The sequence below is a fragment of the Phalangium opilio genome, unplaced genomic scaffold (genome assembly GCF_054372755.1).
Source record: "Phalangium opilio isolate 3A_F unplaced genomic scaffold, DU_Popi_V2 ptg000200l_1, whole genome shotgun sequence".
Classification (NCBI taxonomy): Eukaryota; Metazoa; Arthropoda; class Arachnida; order Opiliones; family Phalangiidae; genus Phalangium; species Phalangium opilio.
The window spans coordinates 2,686,176-2,706,032 of NW_028324213.1; the positions used below are offsets into that span (position 1 = coordinate 2,686,176).

General features: G+C 35.7%; 1 pseudogene; it reads left to right on the forward strand.

Moving 5' to 3' along the window:
- The first annotated feature begins 233 nt into the window (after positions 1–233).
- On the forward strand, positions 234–1,000 carry LOC149622103 (uncharacterized; annotated as a pseudogene).
- Positions 1,001–19,857: the final 18,857 nt, after the last annotated feature.

Sequence of the window (19,857 nt, forward strand, 5' to 3'; positions counted from 1 at the left end):
AGAAGCTGCGTTTAGCAGAAGAAAAATCGCAAAACCACTTAACAAAGGCGTTTAATTTCCAAAATATCAGCATGGATGACAAGAAATTAGAATTTTATACTGGCTTTAGATCTAAACATGACTTCTTAGAGCTTTACGAGTATATAGAACCTGATTTACCTACTTTAAATGTTTACGTAAATTCAAACCAGAATATCAGGAAAACGCCTAGAAATGAGTCTTCCCCAGGTAGACCCATGGCTCTAGATTTTAAAAACCAATTATTCTTAGTTTTGTGCCGATTGAAGGTTGGAATGTTAGAAGAGGATTTAGCTTATCGCTTTCACATTAGTGTTTCAACGGTTAGTAATATTTGGATTACTTGGGTTGACCTCTTATATCGTAGGCTTCCACGAATGGCGATATGGCTATCAAGGAGAATCATTGACAAATATATGCCAGAACCATTTCGTGTCCTTTATCCAAGTACTCGAATTATCATCGATTGTACAGAACTGTTTTTAGAAGTCCCCCATGATTACAACACCCAGAGTGACACTTATTCTACCTATAAAAGCCACAACACCGCTAAAGGTTTGATCGGAATAACCCCAAATGGTTTTGTGAGTTTTGTATCCAACCTTTCTCCTGGACGCATGTCTGATAAAGAAATCACCAATAGTAGTGGATTATATAAAAAACTGGAACCTGGAGATTCAGTTATGGCTGACCGAGGGTTCTTAATTTCCGAAGACTTGGAAAAAATTGGTGCAACGTTAAATATACCACCATTTTTAAAGGACAGAACACAGCTTACTGAAGCTGAAGTTAAAAAACAAGAGATATCGCTAATTTAAGAATACATGTTGAAAGGGTCATTATGGAGGTGAAAACAAACAGAATTATTAAGTACGTATTCCCAAACTCCATGCATGAAGAACTGAATAAAGTTTGGAAAATATGTGCCTATTTGGTTAGTTTTAAAAAGGAACCCTTATTAAATAGGGAATCTAGTACATAAAAAATCACTGACATTACTCTATAAAAATATTACAGATTAAATTGAGCATAAGAAATGTACCAATTAAATGTATTGCACTTTATTAAGTAAATAATACTGAAACTAAAAATGATTAAAATAAAAATCACACAGTTTAGGAACCATTGTTTGATTAAACATATCACTTTTAAAGTATATCCTTTGGGAAAAATAATCATTTCCAGTGACTAGAAAGAAATCACACCACTTGTATCCAGTCACACCCATTTGACCTTGAACCTGAAAATAATAATTGTGGTTTTCTTTCAAATGAATCTCGCCATTGTTTTCCTTTTTTAAGCATAGTGCTAGTTTCTTATCGATAGCCTGAGAAATGGCATAACCTTCCTTTTTCGCTTTGGAGAGGGTTTTTATTTCAAGTAATCCAAATTCTTCCTTATGTTGGTCGTAACAAATTTGGTCAGGAGAAGCGCCAATTATGGGCAAGGATGGATTAACACAAAATCCAACTTTGAAACAAATTACAGTTCCAGCTTTATATATTTTGTACATTTCTATTGCATTTGCTTCATTTCGAATTCCTTCTTGGACAAAAGCATTTCCACTTAGGTTAGCCCCTCTTTTAATAGTCTCTATGTATTTTAGAGTAACATCTTTTTTAGCCATATCGTAGTATACGATAGGCTCTTAGTTTGACCCGAGCCGTCGTAGTAGTAGTAGTAGTAGTGGCCGGGGTTCTCGCTTCGTTATCGTCAGATTTTAGCTTAAAAGGAACTTTATATTACCACAACCCACCCATAGGGGTTACTGGGCTCGGTTAGAGATTTAATTTTAATTAAAATTTTTTCAGATTAGACCCGGGATTCGAACCCGGGCCGCTGGCTTAGTAGACAAACATTCTACCCACTCAACCATAGAGACTTGATAGAAACCTCGAGTTTTTTATTATTTATTCTTATCTCTAAAATGTCGGGGTGATGTGGGGTGGGGTACCTCTTAATCTGTGGGGTCGGAAACTTTTGAATTTTTATCTGTGGGGTCGGATACTTATGAATTTGTATGTTTGGGGTTTTTATATTTTTGTTTTATGTATGTGCTAATTAAATAGATAACGATCTTCCCCGTTTCCTACCTCGCTCCTTATGTGTTTCTTCTCGTTCGGTAGCTATTGTCATCTATGTTATGTTTGACTGGAACGTTTTGGCGGTTAATTCAAATGTGGGTTTAGATAGAGCTAACATAGTGTTAAATGGGCGTTATGCGTCTGATCATTTTAGCATTGCTAAAGGTAATTCGAGGGGATAATCACTAAAATGCGTAATCACTATAACTAAATTTTCTCTTTCAAAAGTTTCTGGGCATAAGTCCTTGTTAGAAATTTATAAGATGCGATAAGTGTGCATCGGCATAAGTCTATGTTGTAAACTCATCGAGGGGATTATCGCTAAAAACTATCTGTTCTTCGATTCGCCGGAATATTAGAATTACAGCATAAGTAAATTTATACGGTTATAATTTAATCACTGTTTAGAGTAGGGAATCGAGGGGCTATTCACTCTGATTTTATGCACGGTAAATCATTTAAGCATTGAAAAAGATAGCGCTATTCACTCATTAGGGTAAGGTATAGAGGGGTTATCCACTCGTTAGGGTAGGGTATAGAGGGGCTATTCACTCGTACGATATGGCTACTATTACGAGCCCTTGGGCCGTCTTGTTTCTTTTTACTACATCTCCAAATTTGGAGGCAGTAATTCTTTTCATTCTTTCACTTTTCCATAACTGTGAGTTGGATTGATTTCTTGTTAAAAGTTCAAGATTTTTGGCTTGTATTAGGGTAACCACACAATCTGAGGGGAACGCCTTATCTGTTTTGTACTTTGGTATGTTTTCAAATGGTATTTCTGGTTTAGGGACATTTGTAGGAACTTCTTGTAAAATCTCCTCGGGTTCATTTTCATCCTCACTTACTTCTTCGGGTACTGGACGATGGTCATTTTCAAATAAAATTTCTTGCCACATAACTTTTGTGCCTTTTCCAATGTTATCAGCCACGCGTTTTATTCTATTTTGCAAACCTTTATCATCTTCATTACGCTTCTCTTCAGTGTCCAAAAGTGGAATTGAGGAGTATTTAGGACGAGGTTTTCATACCATTGATGCAGATGATTCATTTGAATAATTCGGCTTGTGTTTCGTGAATTTTAGATTTGAAAACATTTTAGTTTGAAGATGGGCATTTCCGCTTTTTAATCCCCATTTCTTCGCTACCTCGGTACAAGATTTATCATGAGGAATGAACAAGTGATTTTCTAGTTTGCATTCCCATAAATATCACAAAACTGCACAGGTGTGCTTACAAACACCAGCATTTCCACAAGGGCACTCGCAATAACCACCTAAAATATCCCCGCTAATTTTTCCTACTTTTAATTGCACTGCGTACCTTTTCGATAGCTTGAATGATGGAACAATAATGCTTTTAACAAATATATAAGCCTTGTCACTCCCCGGGTCACATATAAATACACTTCCGGCCATTTTAGCTTTTTGCATTCTGTTTCCATCTTCCAGATGCTTATTCGCCTTGTTTTTGGTGAAGAAACTGACTACTTGGCTGATGTTGAACCCTGATGGTAGTGACTTTAATTGTTTTGTCCATGGTCCCGTTGGGAAATCTTTGATAGGAACCCCTGTAACTCTTCTTTTATTAGTTGCCTTCTTTTGTATTTTCGAGTCTTCATCATAATCAGGTACAAATTTTTCGAATAGTTTTTTCCTAAAAGGAGCATTTCTCTTAAACTATAACGCTATGCAGTAGTGGAATATCGAATAACGATTAGAAAAAAACCTTTATTTACCGTTTAATTCTATTTTCTTTAGGGCTATTCCCTGTCAAGCTAGGCCGCTTAGGCCTTTCAGGAGTATTACCACATGGTTTCAAAACATCATCAACTTCCATAATCTTGGTTAACTTAATATCTTTGTCTCAGGATTCTCAGCTGTTATCTAGCTGGATTGGCTTCGCTAGCTAGTCGGGTTTCAAATACTAACGGCTAGTCGGCTTACTCGGCTACAAGTCGAAATAGCTTCAGTGCACAAACCAGATAGATTGGTTTTGTAAATTTATTCACACTGAACATCTGGCTGCTCTGGCAGCCCGGCTCTATGAAAGCCCTAGTTTTCAATTTTTTGCAGGGAAAGTGGGGAAAGAAATCTTAGAAATGTATTTGGAACGGAGTATTATGTGGCCGCGGAATTAAAGCCTAGGTTCCTAGTCAAGAAACCGACAATTTCTTAGTTTAATATTTAGTCTTTTATTTATTTAAAGAAACAGGGAACCCAACGTCTTTACAGCTTGGGCTCCGAATACCAGAATGCCCTCCTTAAGTGGCACACTAAAACATTGTAGTATACAGTTGAGGAGAGAAAGCGATAGGCGATACAAAAGGATGCGAAAAAGAGTGTGGACATTCGGCTCTTTTGAAGAAAGGCCATGAGAAAGCAATTTAGAATATGGGACCAAGTGTAAAGTTTATGGGAGGTACTTGGGCAGAGCACTTAGGTACGGTTTAGGTTAAAAATCAATGCAAGAACCAATTTTAGAATTCAACTCAAAATTGGTTCTTGGAAATAGTTTGACAATAAAGCATAATTCTTGCCAAATTACAGGAAAGAAGAAATACCATATCCCCGGTTACATCTGTGACCAGAAGTTGGATCATTGTGGAACGTGCTAAGAATAATTGGAATTATACATTGCGGTTTTACAAGTTGGGAAAGCGATTTAACTATGTTCCTAAATAACAGTCCATTATTGATATAAAACTCGGCTCTAAATTTCGAAAGAGATTTCACATCTGGTACTGAATTTCTCGATTCTTCTAAAGCAATAGTCATCTTATTTCCAAGCCAATTTTTTACTTGTCTGATGTGTGGGTGTTTCTGCTAAAGCTCAGTCTTTTTCTACGTAGGAGTGAGTGGTTTCCACTTTACAAAGAGTTTTCTCATATACGTTTCAAAAGGTGTGGTGTTCAAGGTCTGAATTAGGTTGTTGTCGGTAGGTAAAATTAGCATTGTCCTGGACAATGCGTCAACATTGGTGTGATTTTTCCCGGTCTGATACTGAATCTCGTAATTGAACTCCTCCAATTTGATAATCCAACGGGCAAGTTTCCCTCTCAGTTCTTTCACATTCTTAAGCAAAACCAATGGTGTTACGGTTCCCAGCATTTATGAAAGGTCTTCCGAACAAGTACGGTCGAAACTTTTCCATGGCGTACATGACAGCTATTATTTCGCGTTCAAAAATGGAATAATTTTTTTCACTTCTTCGAAGCATTCGACTTTCATATGCCACTATTTGTTCAATGTTATTTTTCGCTTCTGATAAAATGCAGCCTACTCTCGTTTCAAAGCCACGCCTACAATACTGGTTAACACCTCATCTAAACGTTCAAATTCAAAGCCACGCCCACACCTCGGTACAACAAAGCACAACAAATCTATCCATTCTTGTAAGAGTATCTCTAAATTCTTGACCTTTTGTCTCTTTACTTTAGCGTTAACGTTAACTAGTTAAAAATCTTTGAAAGGGTAAAAAATGATGCATATATTTGATTTGGCCTAGTAGAGAAGCCATTCTTGGCACTTTTTCACACTCTCTTATTTACTTATATTAAAACTCTTTTGGTATTAATAAGTTGGAAAATGTCAAATTTAAAAACTTGTCCTTCTCTTTATCTCTCTGCATTTATAACCAAGAAACAACAAAGAATATGTCTTTTAAAAAAATAATTCAATCAAAGACCGAGACCAATATGATTTGGAAAATAGAAATTAAAAAAATTTGTTATTTATTTTGGAAAACTAAAGTGCCAGTCTCTTCGGAGGCTTGGGTTTGAATCCCGCCGCTGCCAAAAAATGTAACGTGAGCGTAAGAAAACCAGCACTGTTAACATTTAGCGATTTTCAATATTTTTACTTTGTACAATTCTTCCTAAGCCAAGCAGTATTCTTTAAGCTTTTCCTTTTTAAAACATACCAAAACCATGCGACCGTAAACCGGGTGTACCTCATATGAGCAGTTCCCTGTAGAGCAGTTCTCGAAATAGCAACCGCGATTCCAAAAAAACAGCGGAGTTTTTCAAAACTGCTGTTTTAGATATAGCGGATGCTATTTTGAGAAATAGCAGTGTTTGTCTCGAGTTTCGAGCATTTATTAACAATACAGTTATAATCGTTGGTTTCAAAAACTACCTTTTCCGTGATCATTTAATCAGGAATGTGACCTAATAAAACAAAATTTTTTTTCGTAGATAATTGTAAACAGTATATTTTTGGAAAAGCCATATTATAATTCGATAAAGGTTATCTTATTTCCGAAGTAGATATTTGTGAACAGTATTTTTGGAAAAGGCGTAACATTGTTACACCATTTCCAAAATATTACTAACCTAAGTCTAACCAAACGAAACAAATCCTAACCTAACCTGACCTAATACTACTTAGTTGAAATAATCAGCTTTAACCTAAGCAAATTATCCATATCTGACCCAGTTCTTTTTGAGTTCATATAACCCAGCTGGGCCAGCTTACACCATAATAAACAAATATAGTTTTTCGCATATCTGTTTTTCCGCTCTTTAGAGAACTGCTGTAACGGTACGCCGCGTTTACGAGAACCGCTGTATCGGTAATTGCCGTAATGGGTAAACTGCCAATTCGGGAACTGTTGATATGAGGACCGCTATTATGAAATCCGCTCATAAGGGAACTGCTCATATATGAAGGCTTCCCAAAAATCCACTCAATAACTACTCCTGACCTCGTGCATAACGGCCAGAAATCTAAAACCTCTCTCACGTGTACTCACTAATACAGCCTAAATCAAAAACTTCACGCGCTTCCTTAATTTATTTTTATCAAATATTGTTACAGCCCTATATCAATTCTCTGTTCGTTTGGTATGATTTTTGAATAAATCATGTAAAAATATATAAACACTTGGTTCTCGAAGAACATACCAGATTCACAACATAGGTTTGTGAAGGTTAAATCTGTGGACACAAATCATATATCATTCTTGAACCAAATAAAGCCAAAGGTATCCCAAAGAGGGCATGTTGACGTTATATACATAGACTTATCAAAAGCCTATGACCGCGTATCGCATCCTCTAATACTAAAAAAGCTTCATCCCTGCGGCATAGATGGCAATATGTTATGCTCGAGCCGCAAAAATAAATACGTTATTTAGATATTTTTCAAGCACTAAGTTCGAGACGTACTTCCCAGCGGCATCTCCTATTGCAGGTCTTGGAACACTGTTATGATTAATGTCTTCCACGATAAAACCGTGTTCGAAGGAATGATTATTTCTCGGACTATGCCATTCAGTAGCTTGTTCACTATCATCACTTTCGTCAGTATCTTTTATCAGAATAATTTTTATAAAATGCAGTTCAAACACCAGCATTTATTATAGTTCTAGATATAACAGCGTCTTTACTATTAATCATGAGAGTGATCAGTTAATTGTTCATACAGTGTGGAAAAGATCAGAGTGCCCACATTTTTTGGACATTTTATAAAAAAAATCGAGAACAATGAGGAAATTGATTGTAGTCCATTTCCCAGACTCATGGCAATTAAATTAAAGAATTCTCTGGCATCCACTAAACAAATCATTCATGTAGTTTCAAATTAAAACAAAAATGAGAATTTTTAAGAAATCAATACAATAATGTTAACGAAAAATTAGTTTTTGTAAGATATCATAATGTTGCAAGATTAATCCTGCAACAAACAGGAAATTAATGTCCTTCAGCGCAAATGTTCGATGTGTCTACCTTCCTGATGTAGACATTCTCCAAGTCTACTGGCCATTGATTCGCGGGCGTGGCGAAGCATTCCTGGGGTGATGTTGGCAATGGCGATTCTTATTCTGGCTTTAAGGTCGTCGGGTGAATCTGGTTCAGTTGCGTATACCTTTCCCTTGACATAGCCCCAGAGAAAGAAATCTAACGGAGTTAGGTCAGGAGACCTCGGAGGCCAGGGCGTTGGTCCACCCCTACCAATCCATCGGTTAGGGAACTCGTTATTCAGCCACTCTCTTACGGGTACGGCGAAGTGCGGTGGCGCGCCATCCTATTGTAACCACATATCCCTCACTACTGAAAATGGTAAATCATTAATGGCATCAGAAAACTCTTGACGCAAAAACTCCAAGTAACGTTGCCCGGTGATGTTCTCGTCAAAAAAGAATGGCCCAATGATTCTGTCACCAATGATGCCAACCCACACATTGGTTTTCCAACGCACCTGATGGTAATGCTCCCGAAGCCAGTGAGGATTTTGCTGCGACCAATAGTGAAGGTTATGTCGGTTGACTGTTCCATCTCGATGGAATTTAGCTTCGTCAGAGAACATAACCTTGCTAAGGAAACCTGGGATTTCTTCATCGAGGAACAGCATTGCCATACAAAAGTCCTGACGCCTAAGATAGTCATCCCCTGTTAACGCTTGGTGTAGGTGAATTCGGTAAGGATGGAATCGGTTCGGATGAAAAATCGACAGAACTGTACGATGGCTGATGCCACACTCGTCTCCTACCGCTCTAATGCTGGTGTGAGGGTCGGCTTCGAACGTTGCCACAATGTCCATCTCTCGGACTTCGTTTCCAACTATCCGGTCAAACCTACGTTGACGTCGTTGAACCGTAAAGCTACCTTCTGCTTGTAGGTTAGCTTACCAAAAGTCCTTTGAGCAGGTGGCCTTCGGTTCGGAAAGCGTTCGGTGTACAAAATAACTGCCAGGCGAGAATTTCCTCGGCATTCACCCATAACGTAAAACATATCGGACTTTTCGCGATTAGTAAAACGCGCCATCATAACGATTTCTTTCTCTGGGGCTATGTCAAGGGACAGGTATACGCAACTGAAGCAGATTCACCCGACGACCTCAAAGCCAGAATAAGAATCGCCATTGCCAACATCACCCCAGGAATGCTTCGCCACGCCCGCGAATCAATGGCCAGTAGACTTGGAGAATGTCTACATCAGGAAGGTAGACACATCGAACATTTGCGCTGAAGGACATTAATTTCCTGTTTGTTGCAGGATTAATCTTGCAACATTATGATATCTTACAAAAACTAATTTTTCATTAACATTATTGTATTGCTTTCTTAAAAATTCTCATTTTTGTTATAATTTGAAACTACATGAACGATTTGTTTAGTGGATGCCAGAGAATTCTTTAATTAAATTGCCATGAGTCTGGGAAATGGACTACAATTAATTTCCTCATTGTTCTCGAGTTTTTTTTATAAAATGTCCGAAAAAAATGGGCACTCTGATCTTTTCCACACTGTATAAGAATTCACCCTGTGCTTACAGTTTTTTTATGAGAAATAGGAGTGTTACATTTACCCCACTGGGTAACACTGAAGCGCTTCATAGGACATGAATCTGGGGAAGATGGCATACCTTCTTTAGTAATAAATCGACTACAAGAGGAGTTTTCTAAGCTTACTGATGAGCACGAGAAAATAGAATCACTTGTTATGGATGAGATGGCTATACAATCTAAATTGATATACGACCGTTATCTCGATTTGTTCTTCGGTTCTACAAATAAATCACAAAATCCTAACACCGATGGAAATCAATTGGCTACGCACCTTCTATGTTTTGCCTTTCAAGGGCTGTCAACTAATTTTCGTATGCCATTAGGTTATTTTTATACAGCAAATTTATCGGGAAAAGAACTCTATGAACTAGCACTAAATGTAATTAAAGCGATTGAAAGCACAGGATTTGTAGTCTTGAGGATAGTAGCTGATAATGCCAAAACAAACACCACTGCATTTACTCATTTTGGAAATGGCTCACTATCCCACTCAGTTCCACATCCAAATCATCCAGAAAGAAAGCTATTCATCGCATTTGATCAAAGTCATATCTTAAAAAATCTCAGGAACCAGTTTCTCGCCAGGGAGTTTCTTTTTATTGGCTGCGTTATTAAGTCAGAATTTATAAGGGAAACTTGGTCAAGCCAGTGAGATTTTTGACAAGAAAGGTGGTTTATCCCACTAACTTTGAGAAGATGAACGTATTGAGGGCTGTGCAAATATTTTCAGAACCACTGACTGCAGCCTTAAAAACCATCTTAAAACTCCATTTATGTGATAAAGATTTCCAAAAAGATTTGGAAGTAACAATATACTTTATGGAAATGGTGTTCAAGTGGTATCAAATTCATGACATTTCGAATCTCACGCATCGAATTCATTCAAGGAATGAAAATAAAATGCATTTTTATAACATCAATGACGAGCGTTTGGAATGGCTTGAGTTACGAGTTCCTTCAATTTACTAACCAAATCCAGGACAACGACTGCAATCAAATGTAGAAACTTACAAAAGAAACATTCCAAGCATTGACAATTACAACCAAGTCCACAGTAGCATTAATCAGGTATCTTCTTGAAGGTGGTTTTCACTACGTGCTGACGAGAAAGTTTTCAAGCGATATAGTTGAACTCACTTTTTGCCATATCCGCGGCTCAGGAGGCTATAATGACCAAATGGATGCCCGGCTATGTACTTTAGCCATCGAACAACATTTGAAATTAGGAATTCTTAAAGCATCCAAGAATGGAAACTGCAGGGAAACTTTGACCTCGAAAGAAGTTTTGCCCCCAGTTTCAGTCATAAAAATTGGTACTAGAGAAATTGCCGAGATTGAAAGTATTGCTGATATTGAATTAACGAATTGCCAGTCACATCTTTTAACTTTGATAGAAACAGCCAATCGAAATGGTAAGATTTCATATGGCTTTTCAACTGCGATATTTTAATCTAGACGATGATTTTGAACTGTAATTCATTAGAACCCTGTCAAGTCACTATGCGGAACTGTGCTGTCGCTCTCATTGGTGGATATATAGTGCCAATTGCTGAGGAGCATACCGAATGCTGGAATTGTCTGGAAAAACTAATCCAGCCCAATTCTCAGGGCCCCATATTTTCTCTCATAAAAGCTCAGGATCATGGAGGGTTGAAATACCCTTGTAAACGTTCAATAACTTTGCTGAAATTGGTTTTAGACTTTGTGCAGTCAAGTTTGAAGCATTTTCCAAGAAGAAATACCTTGAAAATATACGTTCGGGTCATCCTTCCTTTTTTTTAAAAAACCACTGGCATGTGATGAGCAGTGCAAGAACCCTAATCTTTCTAAACTTTTGTTAGAAAAATTTGATAGACCTCTGCTGTACAACTATGCGAGAGATGAAACTGACTGTAAGGCAAAGTTTAAAAAATTGAAATCAAAACCTCAAAATAGAAAAGTTATCAAAGTTTAGAAGACTCTATATTTGTTTTGTGGATTCAGCTACAAAATAGTTAACTTTTTAGGTCTAAAGTTCCTTTAAAACTAAACGTGATATTAGCTAAAACCGAAAGTGATATTAGCTAAAATCGAAATAGATATTAAGTGATAACTAAACAAACAAAATGTGATTATTTTCTTTTAAAATAAACTGAGTCATTTAAACAATGTGATAATAATTGAAAAATCCTTCATAATTAAAATTAATATTTCAAAAACATTCCTTGGAAAATATATTTTGGTTGACTTATTAACTTTATTAAATACTAGCCGTTACCCGCGGCGTCGCTCGCGTGTAATAAGAACTTCCATCTAAAATGATATAAAGAATGTGTAGATTTTACTGATGACTAATACTTTTTTAGCACCCTAGGAGTGAAGGCACTCGGCGTTGCCCGTCAGCCTGTCGGGACATTTTTTATTACTTTTCACGCGGACATAATTCCAGAAAGAAGGGTTTTTAAGTTTTTGGCTGCCATTTAAAAAGATGGCAACAAATTGAACCCAAAATACCATTCAGCCCGTCTATAGGTTAAAGGAAACCATTGTACTTAATATTTGTGAAATCGGTTGAAACGCGCGGACTTTATTGCATAGAGAAAATTTTCTTACATTTCTGGGCGCCATTTTAAAAGATGGCGAAAAATCGAACCCGAAAGACCATTCAGCCCGTCTTAAGGGCAAAGCAAACCAGTGTACTAAATATTTGTGAAATCGGTTGAAATGCGCGTACTTAATTGCATAGAGAATATTTTTTACATTTCTAGGCGCCATTTTTTAAGATGGCGGCGGATTGGAAAAATCTTTCTTAGTACGCGCCTACTACTTATGAGTAACGTTCCTGCAAATTTTCAGCCTTCTCGGGCAAGCGGTTTGGGCTGGGCGTTGATTATCAGTCAGTCTGTCAGTCAGTCAGGACTTTGATTTATATAGATATAGAAAAACCATACTCTAACAACCTTTCTTTAGAAACGACCCCCGATTTAAAGAGACGAAGAAGCGCCATCTATCAACCACACAAGTCAAATATATATGGGTGAGAGGGCCCCCCCCCTTCGAAGTGAACGTGCATGGGCCTTGTATATAGCGTCGGTAGTGGCTTAGGGATAAAGTTTGGCGCATAGTTATGAAGGGTAAAACCCAAATAACTGTTCCCAGATTTCGAGGACCAGAAGTCTGTTGAAATGATATTGACTCCAAAGTTTCAATATCTAGTGCGATATCATTTTTCATTTTGGAGATCTAATCATTATACAAATTTGGAATAATACTTTTTGAAAATGTTAAAGGGATACTTTCTTTTAATTTCATTGCAATAAATCCCTATAAGGTTAATTTATTTCGATAAATAGACAAATAAGGATTCTGAAAATATATATGTTTTTATAATTTAGTTTAATTAATGATTTTTAAATTACGATTAAAAGATCCAAAATGCTCTTGTTTTGCGATCATGAGGGCACCTGGTGACACAGAGTCGAACCACCGAAAAACGTTACTAGTTCGTCTCTACCAATTTCGACGTCATAAGTCTCTAAGGCTCCGTAGTGTTTTTCCTACTGGTAGGGGGATTCGTTCTGTGAACGCAGTATGATACAGATTGACGGGAATTGGTATGGCTGCACACCAAATTCTTCTACTTCAGAAGAACTACCCTCAGATTCGTTTACTATAAATTTTTCCGAATTTTATGAATCCAAAGAATCAGAGTTCGAACTTTCATCCTCAGATTCAGGACCGGAATGATCAGAAATGCTTTCTCGTCTGACATTCTTAAGCATATAAGCAGACGACGATTCACCAGGCAAGCCAGGGTTGGCAAAAATTAAGTTTTTTTAAAAAAAATAAAAGTTGTGTTTTTTATTGTTTAAAACACGATTTTTTGTTTTAAACTGTTTTTTAAACAAGTAGAAAAAAACAGTAAAAAAACACAAAAAAAAACTAGTTTTAAACATGTTTAAATCACTCTTCCAGATCTAATAGTCTATCTCGCGGTTCTCCAATTAAGCCACTACTCCCGCTAGCGCAAGGCGCTTATTTTCACAACCTACTTTATTAAAAAAAGGTCCTGGTTTGGACCAAGACAGAAAAAACAAACGATAAGAGTGACGTTTATCAATTGACTGAAGTCCCGATATTGCAATTTTTCTTTATTTATATTAATTTAATCCTTAATCAATATTTAATTCAATCAACTGATTTAACAGTTAGTCGATTTATTCCCTCCAAATTGATTGAGAAACTACAAATTTACGCATTTTCAAGAACAAATTAGATTTTCCGAAATTATTTTATGATATTAATTATTTTGAGCGTTCAATATTGAATAAATTTAGAATTTCAAGGTGTAAGAAATTGTCCGTGGACCGTGTGGAATTAGAACCAGGGACCACTTGAACCCAAAGCAAGTATTATACACCTAGACCAACGGACCACGAAATGTGTTGAGAAGTAAAACACGAAAATAAAAATACCCCTAAATTTATAATATGAAGCTCTAAGACGCGACCTTCCGGGATTTAACCTGGCACCACTCGCAACCAGCGCGAGTATCATACCCCTTGACCAACGTACAACGAACATGTACTGCAAAGTCAAACAGGAAAATCGAGAGTTCCCTCAATTTAGAATTTGAAGGTGTAAGAAAGGGTCCTTGTCAGGGTTGGAAAAAACTTAGTTAAAAATATTTGTGTTTTTATTGTTTATAACACGATTTAAAGTTAGATTTTCGGAAAACATTTTATCATGAAATTAATTATTTAAAGGGGAGTACGTGTTGAAAAATTCTACTGACGGTTTAAAAAAGAGCAAACGATCTTTTCAAAAGGAAAATATAATTTTTTTAATAGCGGATACAAAATGAGTGTGATGCGTAAATTTGTACATTTAACCCCTAATGTCTAAATGCCTGATTTCTTTTGTGGCCACTATTCAGTCATTTCCGCTTCCGTACTTCCGAGTTTCTTGGTCAGAACTCATCATACATTTGAAACTTCACCACCCCTTACATATTTGTAGGCGCTCATGTTTTCCGTTTTCAGATTAGGCGTATTAATTTTAGCACTGTCAAAGACCTGGCTTTATAGATTACGCGTAATATTTTTAGAACAGTAAAATGTACCAACAGTGTAGAGAAACCACATAGGAAAAATGTTATCGCTTTGCTTTAAGTAGATGACAAAATAAGTTATCCTTAATCATATTTTTGAATATCAGTCTTCAATACAGATTGGTAATGGATAAAACAACTGGTAGGGTCTCCAAACAATTAAACACACATTTGAAACAGTCGAATAATTGGAAGGTTTTGACTGGAGCTTATTATTTCTATTATTTAATCTTTTCGCTCATTTTCAAATAAAAAAGAGTTAAAAATATCCGAAATTTTTCTCCATAAAAAAACATGTTTTAAACTTTTTGTTTAAAACGTTTTAAACAAAGTAAAGTTTTTTTTCATGGCTGTTTAAAACAAGTTTTAAACCAAAGTTTAAAACAATTTGTTTAAAACTTGCCAACCCTGAGGCAAGCTGACCTAGATTCTCGTTCCTACTACTTTTTACTCCTTAAACGACAGTTTTCATTCCAACTACAACCAACCAATCAGAGGCCGAACTTTACCTACGTAGGTAATGGGTTGAAAATGGTGGCCGATTTTAAATCTGGCGTTCAAAATTTTAATTTTTATTCACGTTTATTTTAATTAATAAATGTTTCTCGCGATTTCTACTGACCCCCATGTTTTTAGGGGTGGTTAATTTATAGAAAACCAATGTTAGTGTGACCAACTCAGATAAATCCGATTCTATCCCTTTAAGGTTCTAGAGTTTTCATAAGGTCTTTGAAACGCAAATCTTCCACAATGGTATAAGGTTGAAAATAAAGTGCTATCATTCTGGCGATTTTTGACGTAATTAATGCTGATTTTGGGTGATCTGACGAATAAGTAGCATTTTTTTAGATGGCGTCTTTAAGTTTCGGCTGGAAGTTTTAAACATGAGGGACCCCTTCTTGGTTTTCCAATGAATCAAGTTTTTATGGTGACTTTTCAAGTGGTTTATCATGGGTGAGGTAGTTCCTCGGTTTTGCTTAAGACAAATGACGCAAAAATTGCAAGTAACGATGGTGAGATTGTCTGCATCAAGAGTAAAATATTGCCAAATTTTACTGTGTGTTCTTTGACACTTGTGAAGGTACATTTGTTGCTCCAAGTGCAACAGATGGGATAGGTGGTTTCTTTAAAGTTTTTGCTTAGCTTGGAGCTAGTGGTTTGTAATTATTGAAACTTGGTTGAGATTAGTGTAGCTGTTTTTGCTCCAAAGTAGCTTTTGTCATAAAAGAAAGACTTTATTGACATATTTGCCCCTTGTGATGCTTTATTGGTTGATGAAGTTTTCAGTTGAAGTTGTTCTACTTCATCTTGATCAGCAGATGAGGATGGTGGTTTAATTGATGATGATTCGGCTGATGGTTTAGCAATAGTTTGTGGAGATATGGATATTCTGTATGTACACGAAATTATTCTCTTAGTATTACTAAATTTTCTATTCATTTTTATCTTAGATTGGTCGCAAATGACTCTCAGATAAATCTGTTTCATTGCATGATGTTCTAGGCAGCTGAAAAAAAATAGAACCAGAGCTGCAGCTTGTTTGGTATATTGGAATATTATTCTCAGCTTCAACACTCAAGTGTGGTTTCTTTATTGTCACTACATCACGTGATCCAGATTCTTCGTTCGCAACACTGATTTCAAGTTCATCATCTTGTTTTAGGTCAGGATCCATAGTAATAGTATTGGGTATTTCATTATCAGACGTCATAAGTTCTTCAAAATAATTGTTGTTGCCTTGATGGTTTGCAACGAACCCTACAGAGTTTTGATCATGAACAGGAAATTAGGCGATATTTTCATTTTAAAATGCACCTGTAGATATTTTGTTTTTTTCCGAAATTAGAATAAACTGGGTTTCACAACTAATTTAACCGTAACAAGGATTAAACACTTACTTTTAATGTTGCTTTGCCAATTGCTCATAAGTTCCAATGCAAACTTAGCCAAGTCTAGGCCTGTAGCTCAAATTCCCAAAACATCGGCCGCTATTTCAAAACCATCAGTTCTGAACCACGCCGCTCTTTTTGTGTGTTTCTAGTTTCGGAACTGCCTATACAAAGTGCAGTCGATTAAATGGGGAGATAACAGCCCAGCGTGGCGTTTCGAAGAAGGAAAACGGTGGCACATTAAGACTTAAATAATATTTACTCTTAATATCACAACCTTCATGGAAATATTTTAATCGTAACAAATTCAGCAACGTCTTCTGTTGTTCTTGATCTCTTCAAAAATGATATTCACAACGACCTTCGAAATATTAAATAGCGGCAATTGGAGAACTTTCCTTTCTGGTACATTCCATATTTCGAAGTAGAGGCTTTTTTTCGCAATGATAGCGTTCTTTTACGACAGATTTAATGACGTACATTAAATATTGCACTAGCAATTTCCCCACCATTTCGAATCTAGCTAATTGTTGGTTCCATTACAGAAGCAATAGAGATCGATAGAAATTGGCACTAAATTGCACTATGCATGGTTTTTAAAATTTTGAATCAATTTCTGTTTATTCCTTTGGTAGCTAAAAGTTTAAATCTTTCAAGCAAATTTCTCAATAATTTCAGTTCTGGTTAAGTTTTGCTCTAAATAAAAATGAGGTAAGGTTAAGTTGAAAGAAAATGATCCCGTTTTCTAACTATAAAAATAATGAATGATATCTTATATCAAAATATTAGCATTCTATTTGTTTTAAAAACGAGGACTACTGTGCGGCCCGTGAAAAAATATAAAATTTTGCACGAAGGAAATTGCTACCTTTAACATAGAAGGTGGCAGGATTATTCCCTAATGCACGGGGAACATTAATGTTCAATTTGGATATGAATTAAAAATCGGCAAAGGTACAAAAACTTTCAACAGTGGGTAGCTTAATTAAAGTTAGTAATTTATCGAATTTATAATCATGGTCTCTAAAAATATTGTAATAGCAGTATTCTACGAACTTTATCTGGACACTATCTATTCAGTGTGGAAGATACGGGGCGCAACCCAGCTATAGAGATCAAACTAGGCTTAAATTAAACATACGGAAGTGCTTAAGGAATCTTATTTTTTTCTTAAGTTTCAGGGACACCGCTAGGGTGCGTCGACAACGGTTTACAAAGGCATGGATATGATCCTGGAATAATAAACGGCTATCGATGATGGTACTAAGATCCTTCTTAACGAATTTTCTCGAAATTGCTAGCGAATCTAGGACGTATTCTGAAGGAGGGACTAGTACGCCACTAAGGCCTATAATTATGGCAGCCACTGTTAAGGCGAGGAGGTTGGTTTTTACGATCTGTCTCCTTTTTTTATAAAGATTCTCTCAACCTGTGAATATTTGATTGATTGATTGTGTCGGCTTATAGTTTTGTGAACTTATAAATTAAGAAAATAAATTATTTCACAGTAATGGCTTATTTTATTCTGATTGTAATAAAACTAATCACAATTAATAATAATATAATTGATCTGAGTTTATTTGTAAATCCTGAATTACAACTTGCCATAGACACTTTTCACAGTGATACAGGTCTATTAATTTAGTAATTACGAGGTTTTCAACCTCGATCTTGATTTACATATTTACACTTTGTTTTCTTATCCTAAAAATTCTTTCAGATTATCGTCCAAATATCTTATTTATAGATGATACATTTCAACGCCTTTAAAAAGAATGATACCTTTTAAAATTAATCAATTAAAATTAATTTCGCTTCCAAATTTGTTTAAATTTAAAAAAGGTCATTTACATTGTTTGTATCTACAGCTTTAAAATATAATGATTTAAAACGAGTCTTTTTCTGTTCCAACAGGTCTATTTTCTGTATCGCCTTAGGGCAATTAGTATAAGCATTTTGTATTCTTTTTATTAGATTTAATAAGGCCTTGTTTGAATTTCCTACGTAAAAAAGCTTAAAATCGCGGAGATGGTTTCGCAGAAAATGATAATGTATTTTTTCTAACAAAGTTTTACCATCTATATGAGAAACTAACAGCTTATTTAAAAACCTCATATCCAGGTACGATAATCGTTAAAAGACTTTGTTCATTCAAAATATCAATATAGTTATAGCGGCCGTGTTTAAGGAACTTTTTGTACAGAATTTGAATAAATTTTATGTTGTATCGTTCTTAGCTTAGTAGTAAGTAATTGCTACATCCCGACCATACTTGAGAGGCATACTCTATTTTCGATCATACTAATGACACATATAGTTGTTTTAATATTCGTTTGGAATTTAAAGTTATGGCTATTTTTGTTATTGCCCATAAAATCATGAGGCAATTGCTCTTTTTCTTGGTTATTTGGTCTTTAAAGTGATTTTGAGATCTTTGGTTGAAGTATCTCTTGGAATGTAGGTTCCGTTAATCGAGTAATTGAACTTGATCCAATTAGTTTTTCTCGTGTACGTAACAACATTACTCTTCGTGGCGTTCAATGGAACATCACATCTTTCACTTCAAAGATTAATGGCGTGTAAATCTTGATTCAATTATTCCCAGTCGTTTATGGATTTTATTTTGCGGAATATTTTGTTATCATCCGCGTTGTATCTTATCTCATTTATGTATACGTCAGTTTTTGTAATAGTGCTAGGAAAAAGTAGAAATAAAAGGCGTGCTTTTACAGAAACAAATGTTTTAATGGTAACTTCGCGGCAGTGACTTAGCTGTTTTCTTGACTTAGTAGAAAACCTGATTATTTAAACGTGTAATTAACATTCGTTTCACTCTGAACCGTTAATGTCCCTTCATTACAGACACATAATTAAAACCCAAAGTTTAGTTCACCTCAGGTCACAGTTATATACTTTTTGGTACACTAAGCCTATTGCGGATAATACTTCATTTACCCGACGGAGTCCATGACTTAGCCTTCTTCCCGAATTCATTAAAGCAAGGATTATTCTATATACAGATGCAGTATAGCTTAAGTAATATATAAACAGCCATTTCAAATAACAATATTAAAAAATGTCCTTGGAATATCAAAATGAAACAGAGCTTTAAAGCTGCAGAAGTACTAAATGCTTCGTAATTACGAAAAATATTTCAACATATTCACTTTATATTATGGAAAAAATGAATATTAAGGTTCTGTAGGATTTCTTTACACATCAAAACAAAGCGAACTGCTAACGCAACGCACTAGAGTAACAACGGACGGACACACACAGACAAAAACATAGACTGCTTTTTAACTATTTCCGTACCAATTTTGAATTGAGAAACAAGACTATCTTAAATATTAAAATAAATATAATTAATATTTAATATATTCTTCGTTATTTGTTCGCCTTATTGAGAATTACATCGTTTTAAAAAAGAACAATTAAACATTCTTGAGAGGCTTGACTAATATTGACGTTTGAAATGAAGCATACGC